Raw genomic sequence first — 17,034 nt, 5'->3', positions numbered from 1 at the left:
AGTACTCAGGGGAGTCACATACCCTGCATGACTTTAGAGAAAAGCTGGATAGCCTCTTCCAGGTGTACCCCCTCACAGAAGAGCAAAAAGTGAGCATCCTGGTGGCCCAACTAACCGGGGCAGCCAAAAGGGAAGTAAAATCCTGGCCACCTGGGAGGAAGACTGTCGCAGGGATACTAACCCGGCTGAAGGACACCTTTGATACCCGCACCTCAGCCGAGATTAAGCTTAGATTCTACGGGTGCAAGCAGCGAGCGCATGAGAGTATAAGGGACTATGCACTAAACCTACAAGAGGCCCTGAGGGCCATAAAGCAGACCGACCCTGATGGGGTGGGAAACGAGGACAGGCTATTGACTGAACAATTTATAGAGGGTTTATATTGCAATGCCCACCGAACCCAGTTGCGGGCAATGGCCTTACAGGATCCCCATCTGGACTTTGCACAGTTCAAGGATAGAGCTATCCGGGTGCTCCGAGAACCAGCACCGGGTGGCGTTGTTACCCACAGACGCCCAGCTATCACTTACCACCAGGAGGCGGCGCCCTTGTCGGCAGGGCCTGTGGGAGCTGATGCGCAGGCTTTGGACAATGACCCGGCTCCAGACCTACACCATCAGGTCCAAGAGCTAGCTAAGAGCGTTGCTGCGCTAACCCGAACTGTGCAGTCTTTACAGGTTTCCACCCCAGGGAAGATCCAGCTGGCATCCGGACCGGAGGACATCCCGTGGCGTCGACCAAGGAGGACCCCACCGGCCAGAGGAAGACCCAGTGACCGATACAGCGAGGACGGACGACCCATCTGCCGCCGCTGCAATCAACCCGGACATATGGAAAGGTACTGTTCTTTAAACGGGCACAACCTGGGGTAGAGGGCCAACCCCCAGGAAAAAGATCACCAGGCCCATCGAACTGGCGCGACAGATATGTGGGAGGACGTCCAGTCTTGCCTGTGGTACTGGATGGCATTCCCATGAGTGCCCTACTGGATACCGGGTCACAGGTCACCACCATCCCGTACGTGCTCTTCAAGCAGTACTGGAATGACTCGGATATTACCCGCTACCCTGACGACGACTTGAGTATCATCGCCAGCAATGGCCAGCCCGTGCCACAGATCGGATTTAAAGAGGTGACCCTCAAAATCGGTAGAGTCGAACTGGCCGCACAGGGACTGATCATTGTAGATATTGATAAACATGAGAGTCACCCAAAAATAACTCTAGGAACTAACGTAATTGAAAATTGTCTTGCAGAGGTGATTTTCCTTTTACAGCAGGTTGCCAAGAACGCCAGCTCCGGCGAGCAGCGGGTGCTCCAGAAAGAGATCCGGGCACTGATGCAACGGCAACAAGTGGAACTCTCCGGCGGTGAGATTGGTAGCGTAAGAATGTGTGACCCTTTTCCTATTGCCATGCCCCCAAAAAGTGAAATGATGATTTGGTGCCGGGCAGCTATTGGTCTGAGAGGTAGAGATTACCAGGCAATGGTAGAACCAGTTTACTCAGACAGTAGGCCCACCATTTTGACAGCACGGGGGGTGGTCAATGTACGCCATGGGAGGGTGCCCATTCGCATAATAAATATCGGGGAGAGGGAAGTGTACCTGCCCCGGTATGCCACGCTAGCCAAATTATGTACCACTAATCAAAATTCTATACAATCTGTGGAACCCTTGCCTCCATCTCACCCGGAGGAAGGTAACGGCTCTAAGAAAGACATGGAGGACTGGTGTCAGCAGCTACATCTGGGTACTGACTCCACTCCCGCACACCAGAAACAAGGAGTCTATCGGGTGGTTCAAGAGTATGAGAGAGTGTTTAGTAAACACCCGTTAGACTTCGGGCGAGTCAAGGGGGTAGAACACCGCATCCCCACGGGAGATCATCCTCCCATAAAAGAGAGGTATCGACCCGTACCCCCTGCACATTACCAACACGCCAAGGGGATGCTTAGAGACATGAAGGAGGCTGGGGTAATCCGGGATAGCTGTAGCCCCTGGGCAGCCCCACTAGTTTTAGTCAAAAAGAAAGACAACACCATGAGGATGTGTGTAGATTACCGGAAAATCAACCGTATCACACACAAGGATGCGTACCCCTTACCAAGGATAGAGGAGTCATTGGCTGCTTTAAGATCTGCTAACTTCTTCTCTACCTTGGATCTCACTAGCGGGTACTGGCAGGTTCCTGTAGCAGAGGCGGACCAGGAGAAGACCGCATTCACCACCCCGATGGGACTTAGCGAGTTCACCTGCATGCCGTTCGGACTCTGCAACGCCCCAGGAACCTTCCAACGATTAATGGAGTGCTGTCTGGGCCACAGAAACTTCGAGACGGTCCTGTTGTACCTGGACGATGTCATCGTATGCTCCAAAACTTATGAGGACCACCTGAAACACCTGGCGGAGGTGTTCGAAGCTCTGGCGAGTTACGGCCTAAAGGTGAAACCCTCCAAGTGTCACCTCCTGAAACCAAAGGTGCAATACCTGGGACACGTGGTGAGCGCTGACGGAGTGGCTCCCGACCCCGATAAGATCACCGCAATTAAGGGATGGCCAAGCCCCTCCAGCGTAAAAGAAGTGCGGCAGTTCCTAGGGTTGGTAGGCTACTACCGAAGGTTTATTCCCGGTTTCACCAAAAAGGCAGCGCCTATGCAGGACCTCCTGATAGGCCAGTCCCGGAAGGCCAAGAACCAGAAGCCGCCCTTCAAATGGGAAGAGCTAGAAGAAGAGTCCTTCCGCCAGCTGAAGATGGCCCTCACGGGGGATGAAATCTTGGCGTACCCGGACTATAGCCAGCCCTTCATCCTCTACACCGACGCCAGTAACATCGGGCTAGGAGCCGTACTGTCCCAGATTCAGCAGGGGAGAGAACGAGTAATCTCCTATGCCAGCCGAAAACTGCGACCCACCGAAAGGAACCCCGAGAATTACAGCTCATTTAAGCTAGAGTTCCTGGCCGTGGTATGGGCAGTCACCGAGCGCTTTAGGCATTACCTCGCTTCTTCCCGGTTCACCGTATACACGGATAACAACCCGTTGACACACCTGGACACGGCAAGACTCGGTGCCCTGGAGCAGAGGTGGATGGCCCGTCTGTCCAACTACGAGTTCACAATCAAATACCGGGCAGGACGCTCCAATACTAACGCGGATGCCCTGTCCAGGATGCCCAACCTGCCGGACGAAGGAGAAGATCCGGAGGGACTGGAAGAAGTTGAACTCCCTGCGTTCCACCGTCATGGGACTATCCAGTATTCCCACCGGGTAAGGGGTAAGCAGGCTGCTACGTTGAACCCCTTACCCCACTACAACTGGGCGGAAACGCAAGACAGCGACCCTGCCGTCCGACTGGTGAAGGAGATGCTGACTCGGCCGGAGGCTCGCCTTGAACCAGACGCTCCGGAGGAAGCCAAACAACTATGGGCGGAGAAGAGTCGACTATTCCTTTACAAGGGGAAGTTGTGCCGCAGAATGGTCAACTCCCGGACGCATGAATTACTCTGGCAAGTAGTGGTGCCACGAAGAGACGCAGCCATGGTGATGGAGGCATACCACGACGGAGCTGGACACTTTGGGTGGAAAAAGCTGGAGTTCCTGCTGCGCGAGCGGTTCCACTGGGTAGGCATGAGGGGAACCATCGAGAAGTGGTGCAGAGATTGTGGCCCGTGCAACCTGAGAAGGAAGGACCGAGCCAGCCAGAAGACTCCCCTGCAGTCCATCGTCACCCGGCAACCGTTGGAACTGGTAGCCTTGGATCATGTAAAACTGACCCCAAGCAGAAGTGGCTACGTCTACGCGTTAACCATCGTGGATCATTACTCCCGGTTCTTGGTTGTCGTCCCCGTCAAGGACTTAACGGCTCAAACAGCAGCTAGAGCCTTCCAGCAGCACTTCTGCCGTCCACACGGGTACCCGGACCAAGTGCTGACGGACCAGGGACCTGCCTTTGAAGCGGAGGTCTTTCAGGAATTCTGCAATCTGTATGGCTGCCGGAAGATAAGGACGACACCCTACCATCCGCAGACTAATGGACTTTGTGAAAAAATGAACCAGGTGGTAATGGATCTTCTAAAAACGTTGCCCCTGGAAGAACGCAGTCTGTGGCCTGAAAAGTTGCCCGATCTGGTGGACCTATACAACCACATCCCGGTAGGTTCCACCAACTGTACCCCGGCTTACCTAATGAGGGCAAGACCTGGTAAGTTACCTGTTGACCTGGAAATGGGAGTCCTGACCCCCGAGGACACTTCACCAGAAACAGACTGGGACACAGAGAGGCAGCAGCAGTACCGGAGAGTACAGGAGAGCGTGGAGCGAAGTCTCTGTCAGGCTAGGGAAAGACAAGAGAAAACTTACAACCAGTATGCTCCCGCTGTTCCCCTGGTACCCGGAGAGCAGGTCTTGAAGAGGAAGAGACGGCTCCACAAGTTGGACGACCAGTGGGAGAAGGACCCGTACACCGTACTGCCCTCAAGCCACGGGAACCCGAAGGTCTGTACCATCAGTAAAGACGGAGGGGAAACCACAGCCATTGTATCCCGGGACCACCTGAAGAAGTGTCCCGAACAACTGAGGAACCCTGAAGAGGAACAAGAAGACCATCGACCCGTGGAAGAAAGGGAAGATATGGTTAGTACCGTGCTCGGGGACTTCCCTCGGTCTTGGACTCAAGTCAATGGTGCAGTTGTGGTACCCGTACTCACCTTCCTCCAACCATCATCCCAAGAACCTACGGAGCAACGGGTAGAGCTGGAAGAACAGCCGGTCCAGGAGGCAGAAGACTCCACACAAGCAGAACAGGAGAATCAACCCTCTGCTTATAGTGAGCCTGCCGTACCCCTAGTGAGACAAAGAGCCGGTAGACAGCTGCCCAGTTTACCCTTGACAGCTCCTACACCCTGTAGTTCAGGGCCAGACAGTCAGCTCCGTAGGTCCACTCGGGCCACTAGAGGCCAGTTACCCGCACGCTGGAGAATTTAAAGTGTATAAATTGTTTTATTTATGTTTTTCTGTGTCTTGTTGCTTGTGTATAATTTTGTGTTTCTAGTTATTTTTAGGAAACCTTGGTGGATTTACCGGGAATCCTTGTATATAGTTGGAGCGTAACCCAGGATGGACTAGAGACTGTTAAGGACTCGGGGTAGGACAGACCCCTACCTGGTTACGTCTCCCTGTGTTGGTGAAATGGACACCTTTGCTTTTCTTCAAAGACTGCATCCGGTTGCGGACACGCCGTAACCATCTTATGTGTTTTTCTTATAGTATTGTTATTGTTATACTTTGTTATGTTTTTCTAAATGTGTTTAGTCCCGGAGTACTAAATTTCACTAGGGGGGAATGTGACACCCCAGGGGTCTGGTTGCCACAGTGATAGAGATATTATGTCTGAGAGCAGGTGGGAGGTCCTTTGGTCAGGGATCCTGTGCATGCCACACCTCCTGCCCAGTCTTGGGAGGGGAAGAACTTCCCCTGTATAAACCCGGGGCTGAGGCAGGGTGAGTCAGACAAGGAGAGTGGAGAAGAGAAGCAGCATAGGAAACAGCAGAGTTACAAGGAGTCAGGGGCTGGCAGCTACAGAGCTCGCCCTGACTAAGAAGATTCTTTACCGGACCCGGAGTCCGAGGCTGTGGGGACTAACTCTTACCCAGCAGCAGAATCCGTCGGGCAGGGGATTTCAGGTCCTCTGGCCCAGAAGCCCGAAGGCACGGTCACACGCGTGGGACCAGCACCGCCATCGTGGAGCGGAAGCCATTAGAAGGCCCCGAGTCACCGGCCATACGGGTGAGCACCACACGGTACACTCAGGGACGTGGGCTACTTACATCAGCTTCTAGCAAGGTAGCCAGAAGAGTACAGTCAGTTTGGGAGGCCTACAACTACGCCTGGCCAGGGGAGATCCCATCTGCTCAAAGACTGACCAGGCCCCGTTTGCTAGCAAGTACTCCGGGAGGGTCTGTCGTTGTTACCAGTAAAGACCCTGAACTACACCGTACCGTCTCTGAGTGGTTCCTGCTACCCCCATCATCCACGTCGGCTGCCCTGAGGCCATACCCCTCCCGTTGGGGGTTATACTATCACGCTGCACAATCCTACCACCGGCCTCAGCGGTCTGCCCTGCAGCAGCAGCTTCCTGGCTGCACTCAACGGGTGGCGTAGTCATCAACCATCTACTGCTAGTATATCGCCGCGCAGTTTGACTCCCTGGGCACGGACCGGGTCGCCGCCACGAGATTACAACCCTCAAGAGATCCGGCTCCGGGTAAGCTCCCGCGTGCGCAACGCAGCGCGACACAGGCCCAGGGGCGCGTCAAAAACATCTTTAAAAAGCACAAAAAGGTCCTCTTTTAAAATGTCCCAAAAAATAAGATAAAATTCTACAGGCAACCCATAACACCCAGGTGCTTTCCCTTTTGAAAAACTTTTAAAGGTAACATACAGTTCTTCCAAAACAATATTTCGCTCTAAAAACACCTGATCAGCAGAATTCAGCTTAAAATCAAGGACAATAAGAGCTTCAGACAAAAAGGACTCATCAACACACTATTCACTAAAAAGCTTGTAAAAATTAAAAGCAGCTTTTAGCATTCCTGACAAAGATGTTTCTCCCTCTAAGTTAGTAATTATTTCTCTTCTATTCCTAACTTTTTTGAAAAAGAAGCACGAGCATTTTTCCCCCTCCTCCAAATGTTGCACTCTAGAATTAAAAATTATCTCCTTCCCTTTCTGATCTATGCGTACTTGAATTTCTGCTTTCAACTCTGCCATATCTTCATCTTCCTCAAAACCCAACTCCCTAAATTTAAATAGTGTCTGCATTCTAGTGTTCAAATCATTAAAACATAGTTTTTTTTCCCTAGCTTTCCGTCTTCCTACCAAAATAAAAAACATTTGAACCATTTTTTTTTACATTTTCCCACCAGATTGGCATTGGAATGTCAGGAGGTCTCTGCTGTTGCCATCCATGAAAAGCCTTACCAAACTGTTGTCGAATCTGGGGATCCTCGAACAGGTGAGTACTCAAACGCCAAAGACCCTTATTAACCCTCTGTTCATCTTGATAATTAAGGCGCACCTCTAGAACCCTATGATCAGAGAACACATTTGGCGTTAAAACAAACTGTAGAGGATTAAAATCTTCAGATAAAAATAAAAAGTCAATCCTGGAGGACACTCCCCTTCCAGACCACGTATAACCAGGGTCTGTTGGCGAGAGCGTCCTCCATGCAACACACAACTTAAAATCAGTTAACATGTCTTTAAGCAGGTAACTTGACTTATCTAGTTTACAGAGAGGATCACCACTTTCCCGCTGTTCACTTACATGCAAACAATTAAAATCACTCCCAACTAAAAGAGGAGATGATCCAGTGCAAAATAATGGCAAGACCTCAAAAAGTTGAATCCTCTCCTGCTTATCGGGAGGGGCATAAACCTTCATTATATGAAACATAAAACCATTAAAGTTAAAATGCAGCAATATAGCCCTGCCGGGTTCTATTTCTATTGCCTCATTTATAACAATATTTGTTCCTCGGCAAAGCAATCCTACTCCCGCAGACTTATTTTTATTTGAACGGGACCACACAGTGGGGCCCAGCTTCCAGTCACTCTTAATGTCATCATATTTCAAAGCATATTGTAGGCCACATTCTTGTAAAATACAAACATCGAAATCAATCGTCTCAAGATATGAAAATAAAGCAGCCCTACGGACGGGGCTCTTTAATGATCTCACATTAAGTGAGACGAGTTTCAAGGTAGGCATCCGAACCCAGAGGATGAATCATCCATAACATCATTTGAATCGAAGGCTTGGATTCCCTCCTCAGATGACACACTGAGATCTGGAGACCCAAACGACCAGATGGTGACTTGGTCAGAGGTCGTAGTCGGATAGGTCACAGTCCCCAGCCAAACTTCTCCTCGATCCAGATTAACTTCAGGTGACTCTGGGCCTTTTACACTCCGCCTTTTCTTTCCACTAGGCTCTACCAAATCACTGGAACAGTCATCGTTGTCATCTGCTGGCGGGGTCTGGTCTATCTGGAATAGATCCCCGGGACAATCCCATGGAAAATCACCTGAAATAAAAAACCCTGGTCTGGCTTCCTGAAGGACCCCAGGGCCATCGATGCGGGGCCCCCTGCAGCCAACTGTGCAGGGGCACCCAGCTCCGACCCAACAGGGCAAATAAGAGTCATTGAAGCAGCGGTTTCCCCCTGCTCCGACATGAGGGTGGTCGAGGTGTCTTTTACCTCCATACTTTTGGCCTTCGCCGTAGGGGCAATAGGCTTCCCTTCCGAAGCTCTGGCCACCGATGCCTGTCCATTGGTTGTAGCCAATGGACGAATCGGCTCAGCCCTAGAAGATGACTTAGTACCTTAGGCTCCTCCGGACCTCCCAGGAGACCCCGCAACCTCGGCGTATGTCTGGGAGTTTGCTCTATTGGGGCAGCTCTGGGACATATGCCCGTCATCACCGCAGAGATTACATGTTCTGCCCAGAGGACAATCCTTCATTTGGTGCCCATAATGGCTACAATTGTTGCAATGGTCCACCTTCCTGTCTCTGTAAGATGTCTGTGTATGTTCCATCTTTCCACAGTTCCTACAGGACATTGGCATCCCGGGATAAAACAAATACACTCTGCTCTTACCAATGACAAAAGTTGATGGAGGGTGCTGCATTCCCCCAAATCCGTTAGGATCTCTCTTCAAGCACATCAAGAACTTCCTCTTGCCACACCAAAATCCCACAGCGTTCATCATCTCTCCTTGGTACCACAATTCATCACAGTGGCGCCGCAAGTAAGTAGCAATGTCATCCACGTCCACATAGGGGTTGGGAAAGTAAACCACCATAGGGATATGCAAATAGGGGACAAAAATTTAGATCTTCAAGTTCATCCATATGAGATTTCTCATTTACCTTTTGCACCAGTTGTTGGCAGCATCCCTGGGTCTTAAAGGTGATAGTGTAGGTTCCTTTGTATTCATTATCCTGGAAGCAAAATATATCTCTCCTCTGGAACTCCAAGACTCCAAGCAAGATCTTATGGCAGATGAAGGAAAGATTCTTCAGCTTCCTAGCGTCTTCACGAACTTCAATGCGCACAGTATTCTTCATCCGGGCATCACCCGATGAGTAAGTAAGTATAGCCGGCATTCTCCACAAAGAAAAGCACACCGACTGTAAGAAAAAAAAAATAGGCACAAGCCTTTAGGCGATCACCCCTCATTGCCCCTGGACTAATCCTCTCTCCCAAAATCAGCAGGGGGTGAAGTCCCTCCGAAGAAGAACAATCTCCCCAGTCCAAGAGAGAGGGTACCGAGGGCACATAAATCGACGAGACCACACAGGAAAACCTGATAGATCATGCCAAAAGACCGAGAAGCGATTACCTAAATTGGTTTTGGCCTATGGCTGCACGCTGGCCCCAAAAAGGCACCCATTGTAGGGATAGGGACAAAGAATCTCTTTAGGAAAACATGTTGTTCATCAATAGACACCTTAAAACCCACAACTATACTGCTTGTTGCAGATGCACCCCACACGATTTTAATCTGCATAAGTCCACCTATTTTCACACATTCTCCCTCCCCCAATGTCCCACGCACCTCAAGACCGAGGGGGGTAGAGAGGATAACTAATTAATGAACAAACGAGCAGCATTAGGCTCCCTACAGACTGAAGCTGGCTGCTGCAGCACTGCCAGATAAAAGCCAGGAGCCCATTATGACACGTGCAGTGTCTGCTCTAGTCTTCCATTCTTGCATTATTCCATTGTCCTATTGTTCCCTTGCCCCCTAACAATGGGACAATGGAATAATGCAAGAATGGAAGAATGGAACAGACATTGCACGTGTCATAATGGGTTCCTGGCTTTTATCTAGTTGTGCTGTAGAAGCCAGCTTCAGTCTGTAGGGAGCCTACAGACTGGGAAGCAGGGGGGACCGCTGCTTGTTTGTTCAATAATTAGTCACCCTCTCTACCCCCCACCCTTCCTGGTCTTGAGGCGCGTGGGACATTAGGGGGGAGAGGAGAGGAGAATGTGTGAAAATACGTGGATGTATAGGGGACATATCAGATATTAAACTGATAAGAAAAGATTTTATTTTTTTTTCACTCAGCTCCTTAAGTCCAACATCACAAGTCATCATCTTAAAATGGTTTCAAACTTAAATGTTTCCTCATTGTAGATATACCCCCCACCCTTCCCGGTTTTGAGGCGCGTGGGACATTAGGGGGGAGAGGAGAATGTGTGAAAATAGGTGGACGTCTAGGGGTCTCATCAGATTTTAAACTGATATGAAAAGATACTACACTTGATCTTAGCCAAAAGGCCGAGAAGCGATTACCTGAATTGTTTTTGGCCTATGGCTGCACCCTGGCCCCAAGAAGGCACCTACTGTAGGGATAGGAACAAAGACTCCCCTTAGGAAGACATGTTGTTCATCAATAGACACCTCAAAACCCACAACTATGCTGCTTGTTGAAGATGCACCCCATACATTTTTAATCTGCATAAGTCCACCTATTTTCACACAGATTCCCCCCTCCAATGTCCCACGCGCCTCAAGACCGGAGGGGGTAGAGAGGATAACTAATTAATGACCTAAAGAGCAGAGGTCCCCCCTATTTCCCAGTGTGTAGGCTACCTACAGACTGAAGCTGGCTGCTGCAGCACTGCCAGATAAAAGCCAGGAGCCCATTATGACACATGCAATGTCTATTCCATTCTTCCATTCTTGCATTATTTCATTGTTCCATTGCCCCTAACAATGGGACAATGGAATAATGCAAGAATGGAAGAAAGAAACAGACATTGCACATGTCATAATAAGCTCCTGGCTTTTATCTAGCTGTGCTGCAGCAGCCAGCTTCACTCTTTAGGGAGCCTACAGACTGGGAAGCAGGGGGGACCACTGCTCGATTGTTCAATAATTAGTTACCCTCTCCACCCTCCACCCTTCCCGGTCTTGAGGCGCGTGGGTCATTAGGGTGGAGAGGAGAGGAGAATGTATGAAAATAGGTGGAAGTATATGGGACGTATCAGATATTAAACTGATAAGAAAAGATCAGGCTTCAGCAGAATGTCAACCACTTAGTAACATAAAACGTATTAATAAGGCTGATAATCATCATATCAAAACAAAAAAACGTAAAATAACAAATACAATATAAATTCACATTACAATAAAACACCACAACAAAAAACGTATCACCCATAAGCAGTCCAAAGGGAATTGGCCTTCACCAACTCCCTAGCTTTTCCATTTCTTCACCTCTGCCTTCATCTTCCACTTCCTCCATAGTTCCATCTGGATCACCCTCCCAATCACTAAAAGAAATCATATCTTCTATATTTGACGCTATCTCTTCCTGCATACTTGTACTCGACTTCTCCACACTCTTTTCCACTCTTCCTGCTCAACATCTACTACATCATCCGATTTTCTCTTAGTCTTCTTCGATCCTTCCCAGCCTCTTTATCCATGCCAGGTTTCTTCTCACTCTCCGTCTCAGGTTTCTTCCTTTTGGGACAGTTCTTAAATATATGAGCCGAATCACCACACAAATTGCATCTTTTAGGCTGGGGACAGTCTTTAGAAGCATGATTCTTACTCTTGCAGAAACCACAAATCTCCCGAGCATGTCTCCTTCTTGTGCCCATATCGCCAACAAATTCGACAAAAAGCAGGCATCCCATCGAAAAAAAAAATCACCATTTATGTTCCCCAATTTAAACCTTGGTGGGGGCGCAGTCATGGCACAATGAATATCCTCGAATATCCATTTACGAGTCCAAAACCAGAATTCACCCAGGATTTTCCCTTTAGATATCACTGAATCACAATAACGCAACAAAAAAGTCACAATATCCTCCTCCTCAACAAAGGGGGAGTACATCTTAACCACTACCCATTTTTCTTTTGGAGGGCAGTGCGGGATAACCTTAATATCCCCCATCCTTTTGTCCTTAGTATTCCTCATTGTCTTATAAAATGTATACCAGCGATTTTTATCCTGAAAAACGATGTCATAGACACCCCTCTTGGGGTAATCCATGATAGCAATAACATCTTCCTTTTTTACCTCAAAAAGGTTCTTGCATTGCTGCATTATTCCATTGTCCCATTGTTCCATTGCCCCCTAACAAAGGGACAATGGAATAATGCAAGAATGGAAGAATGGAATAGACATTGCACGTGTCATAATGGGCTCCTGGCTTTTATCTCACTGTGCTGCAGCAGCCATCTTCAGTCTGTAGGGAGCCTACAGACTGGGAAGCAGGGAGGACCGCTGCTCGTTTATTCAATAATTAGTTACCCTCTCTACCCCCCAACCTTCCTGGTCTTGAGGTGCGTGGGACATTAGGGGGGAGAGGAGAATATGTGAAAATAGGTGGATGTATAGGGGACGTATCAGATATTAAACTGATAAGAAAAGATTTTTTTTTTTTTCACTCAGATCCTTAAGTCCAACATCACAAGTCATCATCTTAAAATGGTTTCAAACTTAAAAGTTTCCTCATTGTAGATATCAAACTGGATCCTTTTTTTTGTTGATTTTTTTTTGTTTTGATTTGCAACTTATATTATTTTCCATATTCCAGTATATTTTTTCCTTTTTTAACTTTAAAATTTCCATTTTTACACAGGGGGGTACATATGACTCTACAACAAGAACATCACAAGGTAAGTACATTCCAATCTTTTTGCTTCCAAATTTCATTAGCTTTTTATCACCAAACAACACTTTATCTCTCCACAAATATAAAAACATATAACTTAAGTATAACTTAATACATTCTTGTACCGATACCTCCTTATGTTTAAAAATCAAAATATTCAGAGTTTTCCAAAGCGCCATTTTCACACAAGATAAAATTATCCATACTACCTTAAACACTTCATTCTTGACACCCAACCCGTAAAAAATCCTAATAAAATCTAGAAAATTAACACCACTTAGAACTTTAACTAAATTACTAATCTTTCTCCATACTAATTGTGCGTAACTACAGTTCCAAAAAATGTACATGGGTGTTTCGCCAGCGGCACATTTACGTCTTGGGCATTTTTCAAACCGTACCAAACCTCTTCTATATTGAAAATCTCGAGTTGGCAGACAGTGTTTAATACTACACCATATTAAGTCCTTGTGTTCATTAGTCAAACACTTAAAATTTGCATTTATCCAAATTTTATCAACAACACTGTCGGAAAACCGCTCTACCGGACTAGCTATCACCCTGCTTTCTAAAACTTTTAAAAATTTCTTATGATTTCCAAGTATTTTAAGATCCATATTCAGTAATTTAAAATCCCTCAGAATTCTTTCTAAAATAATATAATTCCCATATGGTATAAACTTATATGGCCGATCCAAATGCATTTCTAACCATTTGTACTTCCTAATAAAGAAACCCAAATTGTATGTTAAAAAGTTTTTAAGCCTAGAAACCGGTCCTAATAAAGTACATATGCAATTAGCAAAGTACTTGGCATAAATGAAAGCTCTGATATCTGGGAAGCCTTTGCCTCCTTTCCCTTTAATTTTGTACAACTCTTCCCTTTTAACCCTTTCCATTTTTGACTTCCATAGGAAATTAAAACATAAGTTAATAATCTTTTTCATTACATTAATAGGAGGTATAAAAACAGTTGAAAAGTATAGAATTATTGGAAGTAAGACCTGCTTTATTATCAAGATTTTGCCTTCCATTGTTAAACTTCTCAAGTTCCAAAAATCAATCTTTTTCCTTACCCTTTCAAGCAGGGACTCCCAATTCCTCACATTCCCACAGGTCTCCGTAAAAACTACCCCTAAAACTTTCATTTCCATTAATTAAAAAAAATTACCGTATATTCCGGCGTATAAGACGACCTGGTGTATAAGACGACCCCCCTACTTTCCTGTTAAAATATAGAGTTTAGGATATATTCACCGTATAAGACTACCCCTTTTCCAACGCATACCAAACACCGGTAAAAATTAAAAAAAAACAGATTTGAATTTAACATGGTCCTTTTTTAATTTAAATTCTTATGACATGCAGGTATATAGCAGGAAAACTGTCACTCATAAACATATTAAAATAGGGGGGACCCCACGTCATTTTTTGGGGGGGTCCCCCATTCTAATAGCTAGTAAAGGCTAGGTATTCAGCTGGGGGCTGATATTAGTAGCCTGGGAAGCTCCGTGGGTATTACCCCCTTCCCAGACTTCAAACATCTGCCCCAGCCGTCTGCTTAACCTCCGCTAGAGACTATAATGATGGTGGATCCCACGCCAATTTTCTTTTTAAAAAATCCTTTATTTTAACACTAAATGACAATTGAGGGGTTAATAAAGATGCAGTCCCTAAATTATTATTAATTTTGTAATTAATTTTTCCCAAAAATGTTGACGTGGGCTTCGCCATATTTTTGTGTCCAGCCAGGTACAGCAGGCAGGAACGGGCTGCCCCCAACCACCAGCTGCCTATTTGTACCTGGCCGGACACAACAATATAGGGAAGCCCTTTTTTTTTTAATTATTTCATGAAATAATTTTAAAAAAAAAGACGTGGGGCTTCGCCCTATTTTTGTGTCCAGCCAGGTACAACTAGGCAGCTGGGGGCTGGAATCCGCAGCGCAGGGAGGCCCAAGCTTTCTGGGCCCCCCCCGCTGCAAATTGCAGTCCGCAGCCACCCCGGAAAATGGCGCGTTCATAGAAGCGCCATCTTCTGGCGCTGTACCCAACTCATCCAGGGCCCTGGTGCGGTGGCTCACTGGGTAATAAAGGGGTTAGGGCCAGCTTGGCATTATCAGCTGGCCCTAAGCCCGAAATTCATGGGGTCACGCCAATATTAGACATGACCACCATGAATTTCTAGTAAAGTATTTAAAAAAACACAACACCCAGAATAAAGTCCTTTAATTGAAATAAAGACACAATTTTTTAATGTTCTAAATTAAACCATACTTACCATCACGCCCATTCCAGCTGAAGCCAACGATCTCCTGCAATAAAAGTAAAATAATAAAGCAACCTCATCCTTACCTTTCCATGGTTCCCAGGACCGGTCCAGCTCTGCTACATTCACATGACAGGCTGCACCGCAGCAGAACGCTGCCGTTCAGCTTGCCATGCGGCAGACACTGAGAAGCGCAGGCATGCTTGCGCTCCTCAGTGTCTGACTGTGACGGCATCCAGATGAGCCGAGATCATGTCCAATGAACTCGGCTCACCTCATGCACGTCACTGACAGCGTGGGAAAATTCTCCTGCTCCCCGCATGCGCAGTAGAAGTTTCCCACGCTGTCAGTGACGGATGTCCAGGAGGTGAGCTGAGTTCATTGTCGGCTCATCTGGATGCCGTCACAGCCAGACACTGCAGAGCGCAAGCATGCCTGCGCTTCTCAGTGTCTGCGGGATGACAGGCTGGATGGCAGCGTTCTGCTGCGGTCCAGCCTGTCATCTCGATGTAGCAGAGCTGAAGCTGTCCTGGGAACCATGGAAAGGTAAGGATGAGGTTGCTTTATTATTTTACTTTTATTGCAGGAGATCGTTGGCTTCAGCTGGAATGGGCGTGATGGTAAGTATGGTTTAATTTAGAACATTAAAAAATTGTGTCTTTATTTCAATTAAAGGACTTTATTCTGGGTGTTTGTGTTTTTTTTAACTTTGACTATGGGGTTAGTAATGGGGGTGTCTTATAGACGCCTCTCCATTACTAACCTGGGCTTGATGTCAGCTGGCATTATAAGCTGACATCAACCCCAGCCCTATTACCCCCTGCCACCGCTACAGGGCAGCGTGGAAGAGCGAGGCTAAGTGCCAGAATTGGCGCATCCTATGGATGCGCCATTTCTGGGGCGGCTGACGGCTGGTGTTTCTAGCCTGGGAGGGGGCCAATATTCATGGCTCCCTTCCTGGGCTATTAATATCAGCCCCCAGCTGTCTGCCTAGCCTTTGCTAGCTATTAAATTAGGGGGGACCCCACGTCATTTTTTTTGGGGGGTCCCCCATTTTAATAGCTAGTAAAGGCTAGGTATTCAGCTGGGGGCTGATATTAGTAGCCTGGGAAGCTCCGTGGGTATTACCCCCTTCCCAGGCTTCAAACATCTGCCCCAGCCGTCTGCTTAACCTCCGCTAGAGACTAAAATTAAGGGGAACCCCACGCCAATTTTTTTTTAAATAAATCCATTATTTTAACACTAGATGACAAGTACAGTAACCAGCACTGTCACTGTACTTCTTATATATGTGACTGACATGTTTCTATCTATCTAATCTATGTGTGAAGCTCTATTCTGTCTGTTATAAATTGTCGGGTACAGATGCTGAATTGCCGGCCGGCTTTTTTAAAGAGACGGTGCATGAAAACACTATTATTTGTTTTAATAAATCCTTTACACTAAATGACAAGTACAGTAAGCAACACTGTCACAGTACTTCATATATATGTGACTGACATGTTTCTATCTATCTAGTCTATGTGTGATGCTCTATTCTTTCTATTCTAAATTGTCGGGTGCCGGCTTATGCCGCTGCTGAATTGCCGGCTTTTTATATATTGTCACAGAAGCGATGCGAACTTCCCTGCTCCGGACACAGCGCAGCGCTTCTGTGACAAGTGAAAGCTGTCGGCACAGAAGCCCTGCGCTGTGTCCGGAGCTGGGAATACGCAGCGATGTGTCAGTTTCAGCACAGAAGCGCTGACTGTCTGGACCTACCGCCGCCGTATTTTAACTCCCTCCACCTTATATTAACTCCGACATGGCAGGGATACGGCCACGGCAGCTTATTAACACCCCCAGAGTATCCCCGCATGTCAATTTCTGAAAGTTCAAAAGCATTACCGGCGTATAAGACGACCCCAGACTAGACAGAAGATTTTTCAGTCTTCAAAAGTCGTCTTATACGCCGGAATATACGGTAATAACTTTATCTTTCCTAAAAGCAGTTAAAAGGGGTTCTATCGCACAGATGAAAAGCATAGGCGACAGGGGGCACCCCTGCTTAACCCCACAATTAATATTA

At 47.1% G+C, this 17,034-nt stretch overlaps 1 pseudogene; it reads right to left on the bottom strand.

Moving 5' to 3' along the window:
- Positions 1-10,258: 10,258 nt before the first annotated feature.
- On the bottom strand, positions 10,259-10,359 carry LOC141150905 (U2 spliceosomal RNA; annotated as a pseudogene).
- Positions 10,360-17,034: the final 6,675 nt, after the last annotated feature.

This window comes from Phyllobates terribilis, unplaced genomic scaffold (assembly GCF_046119375.1).
Source record: "Phyllobates terribilis strain yellow unplaced genomic scaffold, ASM4611937v1 Scaffold_5__5_contigs__length_657084704, whole genome shotgun sequence".
NCBI classification, from domain to species: Eukaryota; Metazoa; Chordata; class Amphibia; order Anura; family Dendrobatidae; genus Phyllobates; species Phyllobates terribilis.
Note: the sequence above shows the minus strand (reverse complement) of the source record. Positions and strands in the feature narration are given on the sequence as shown.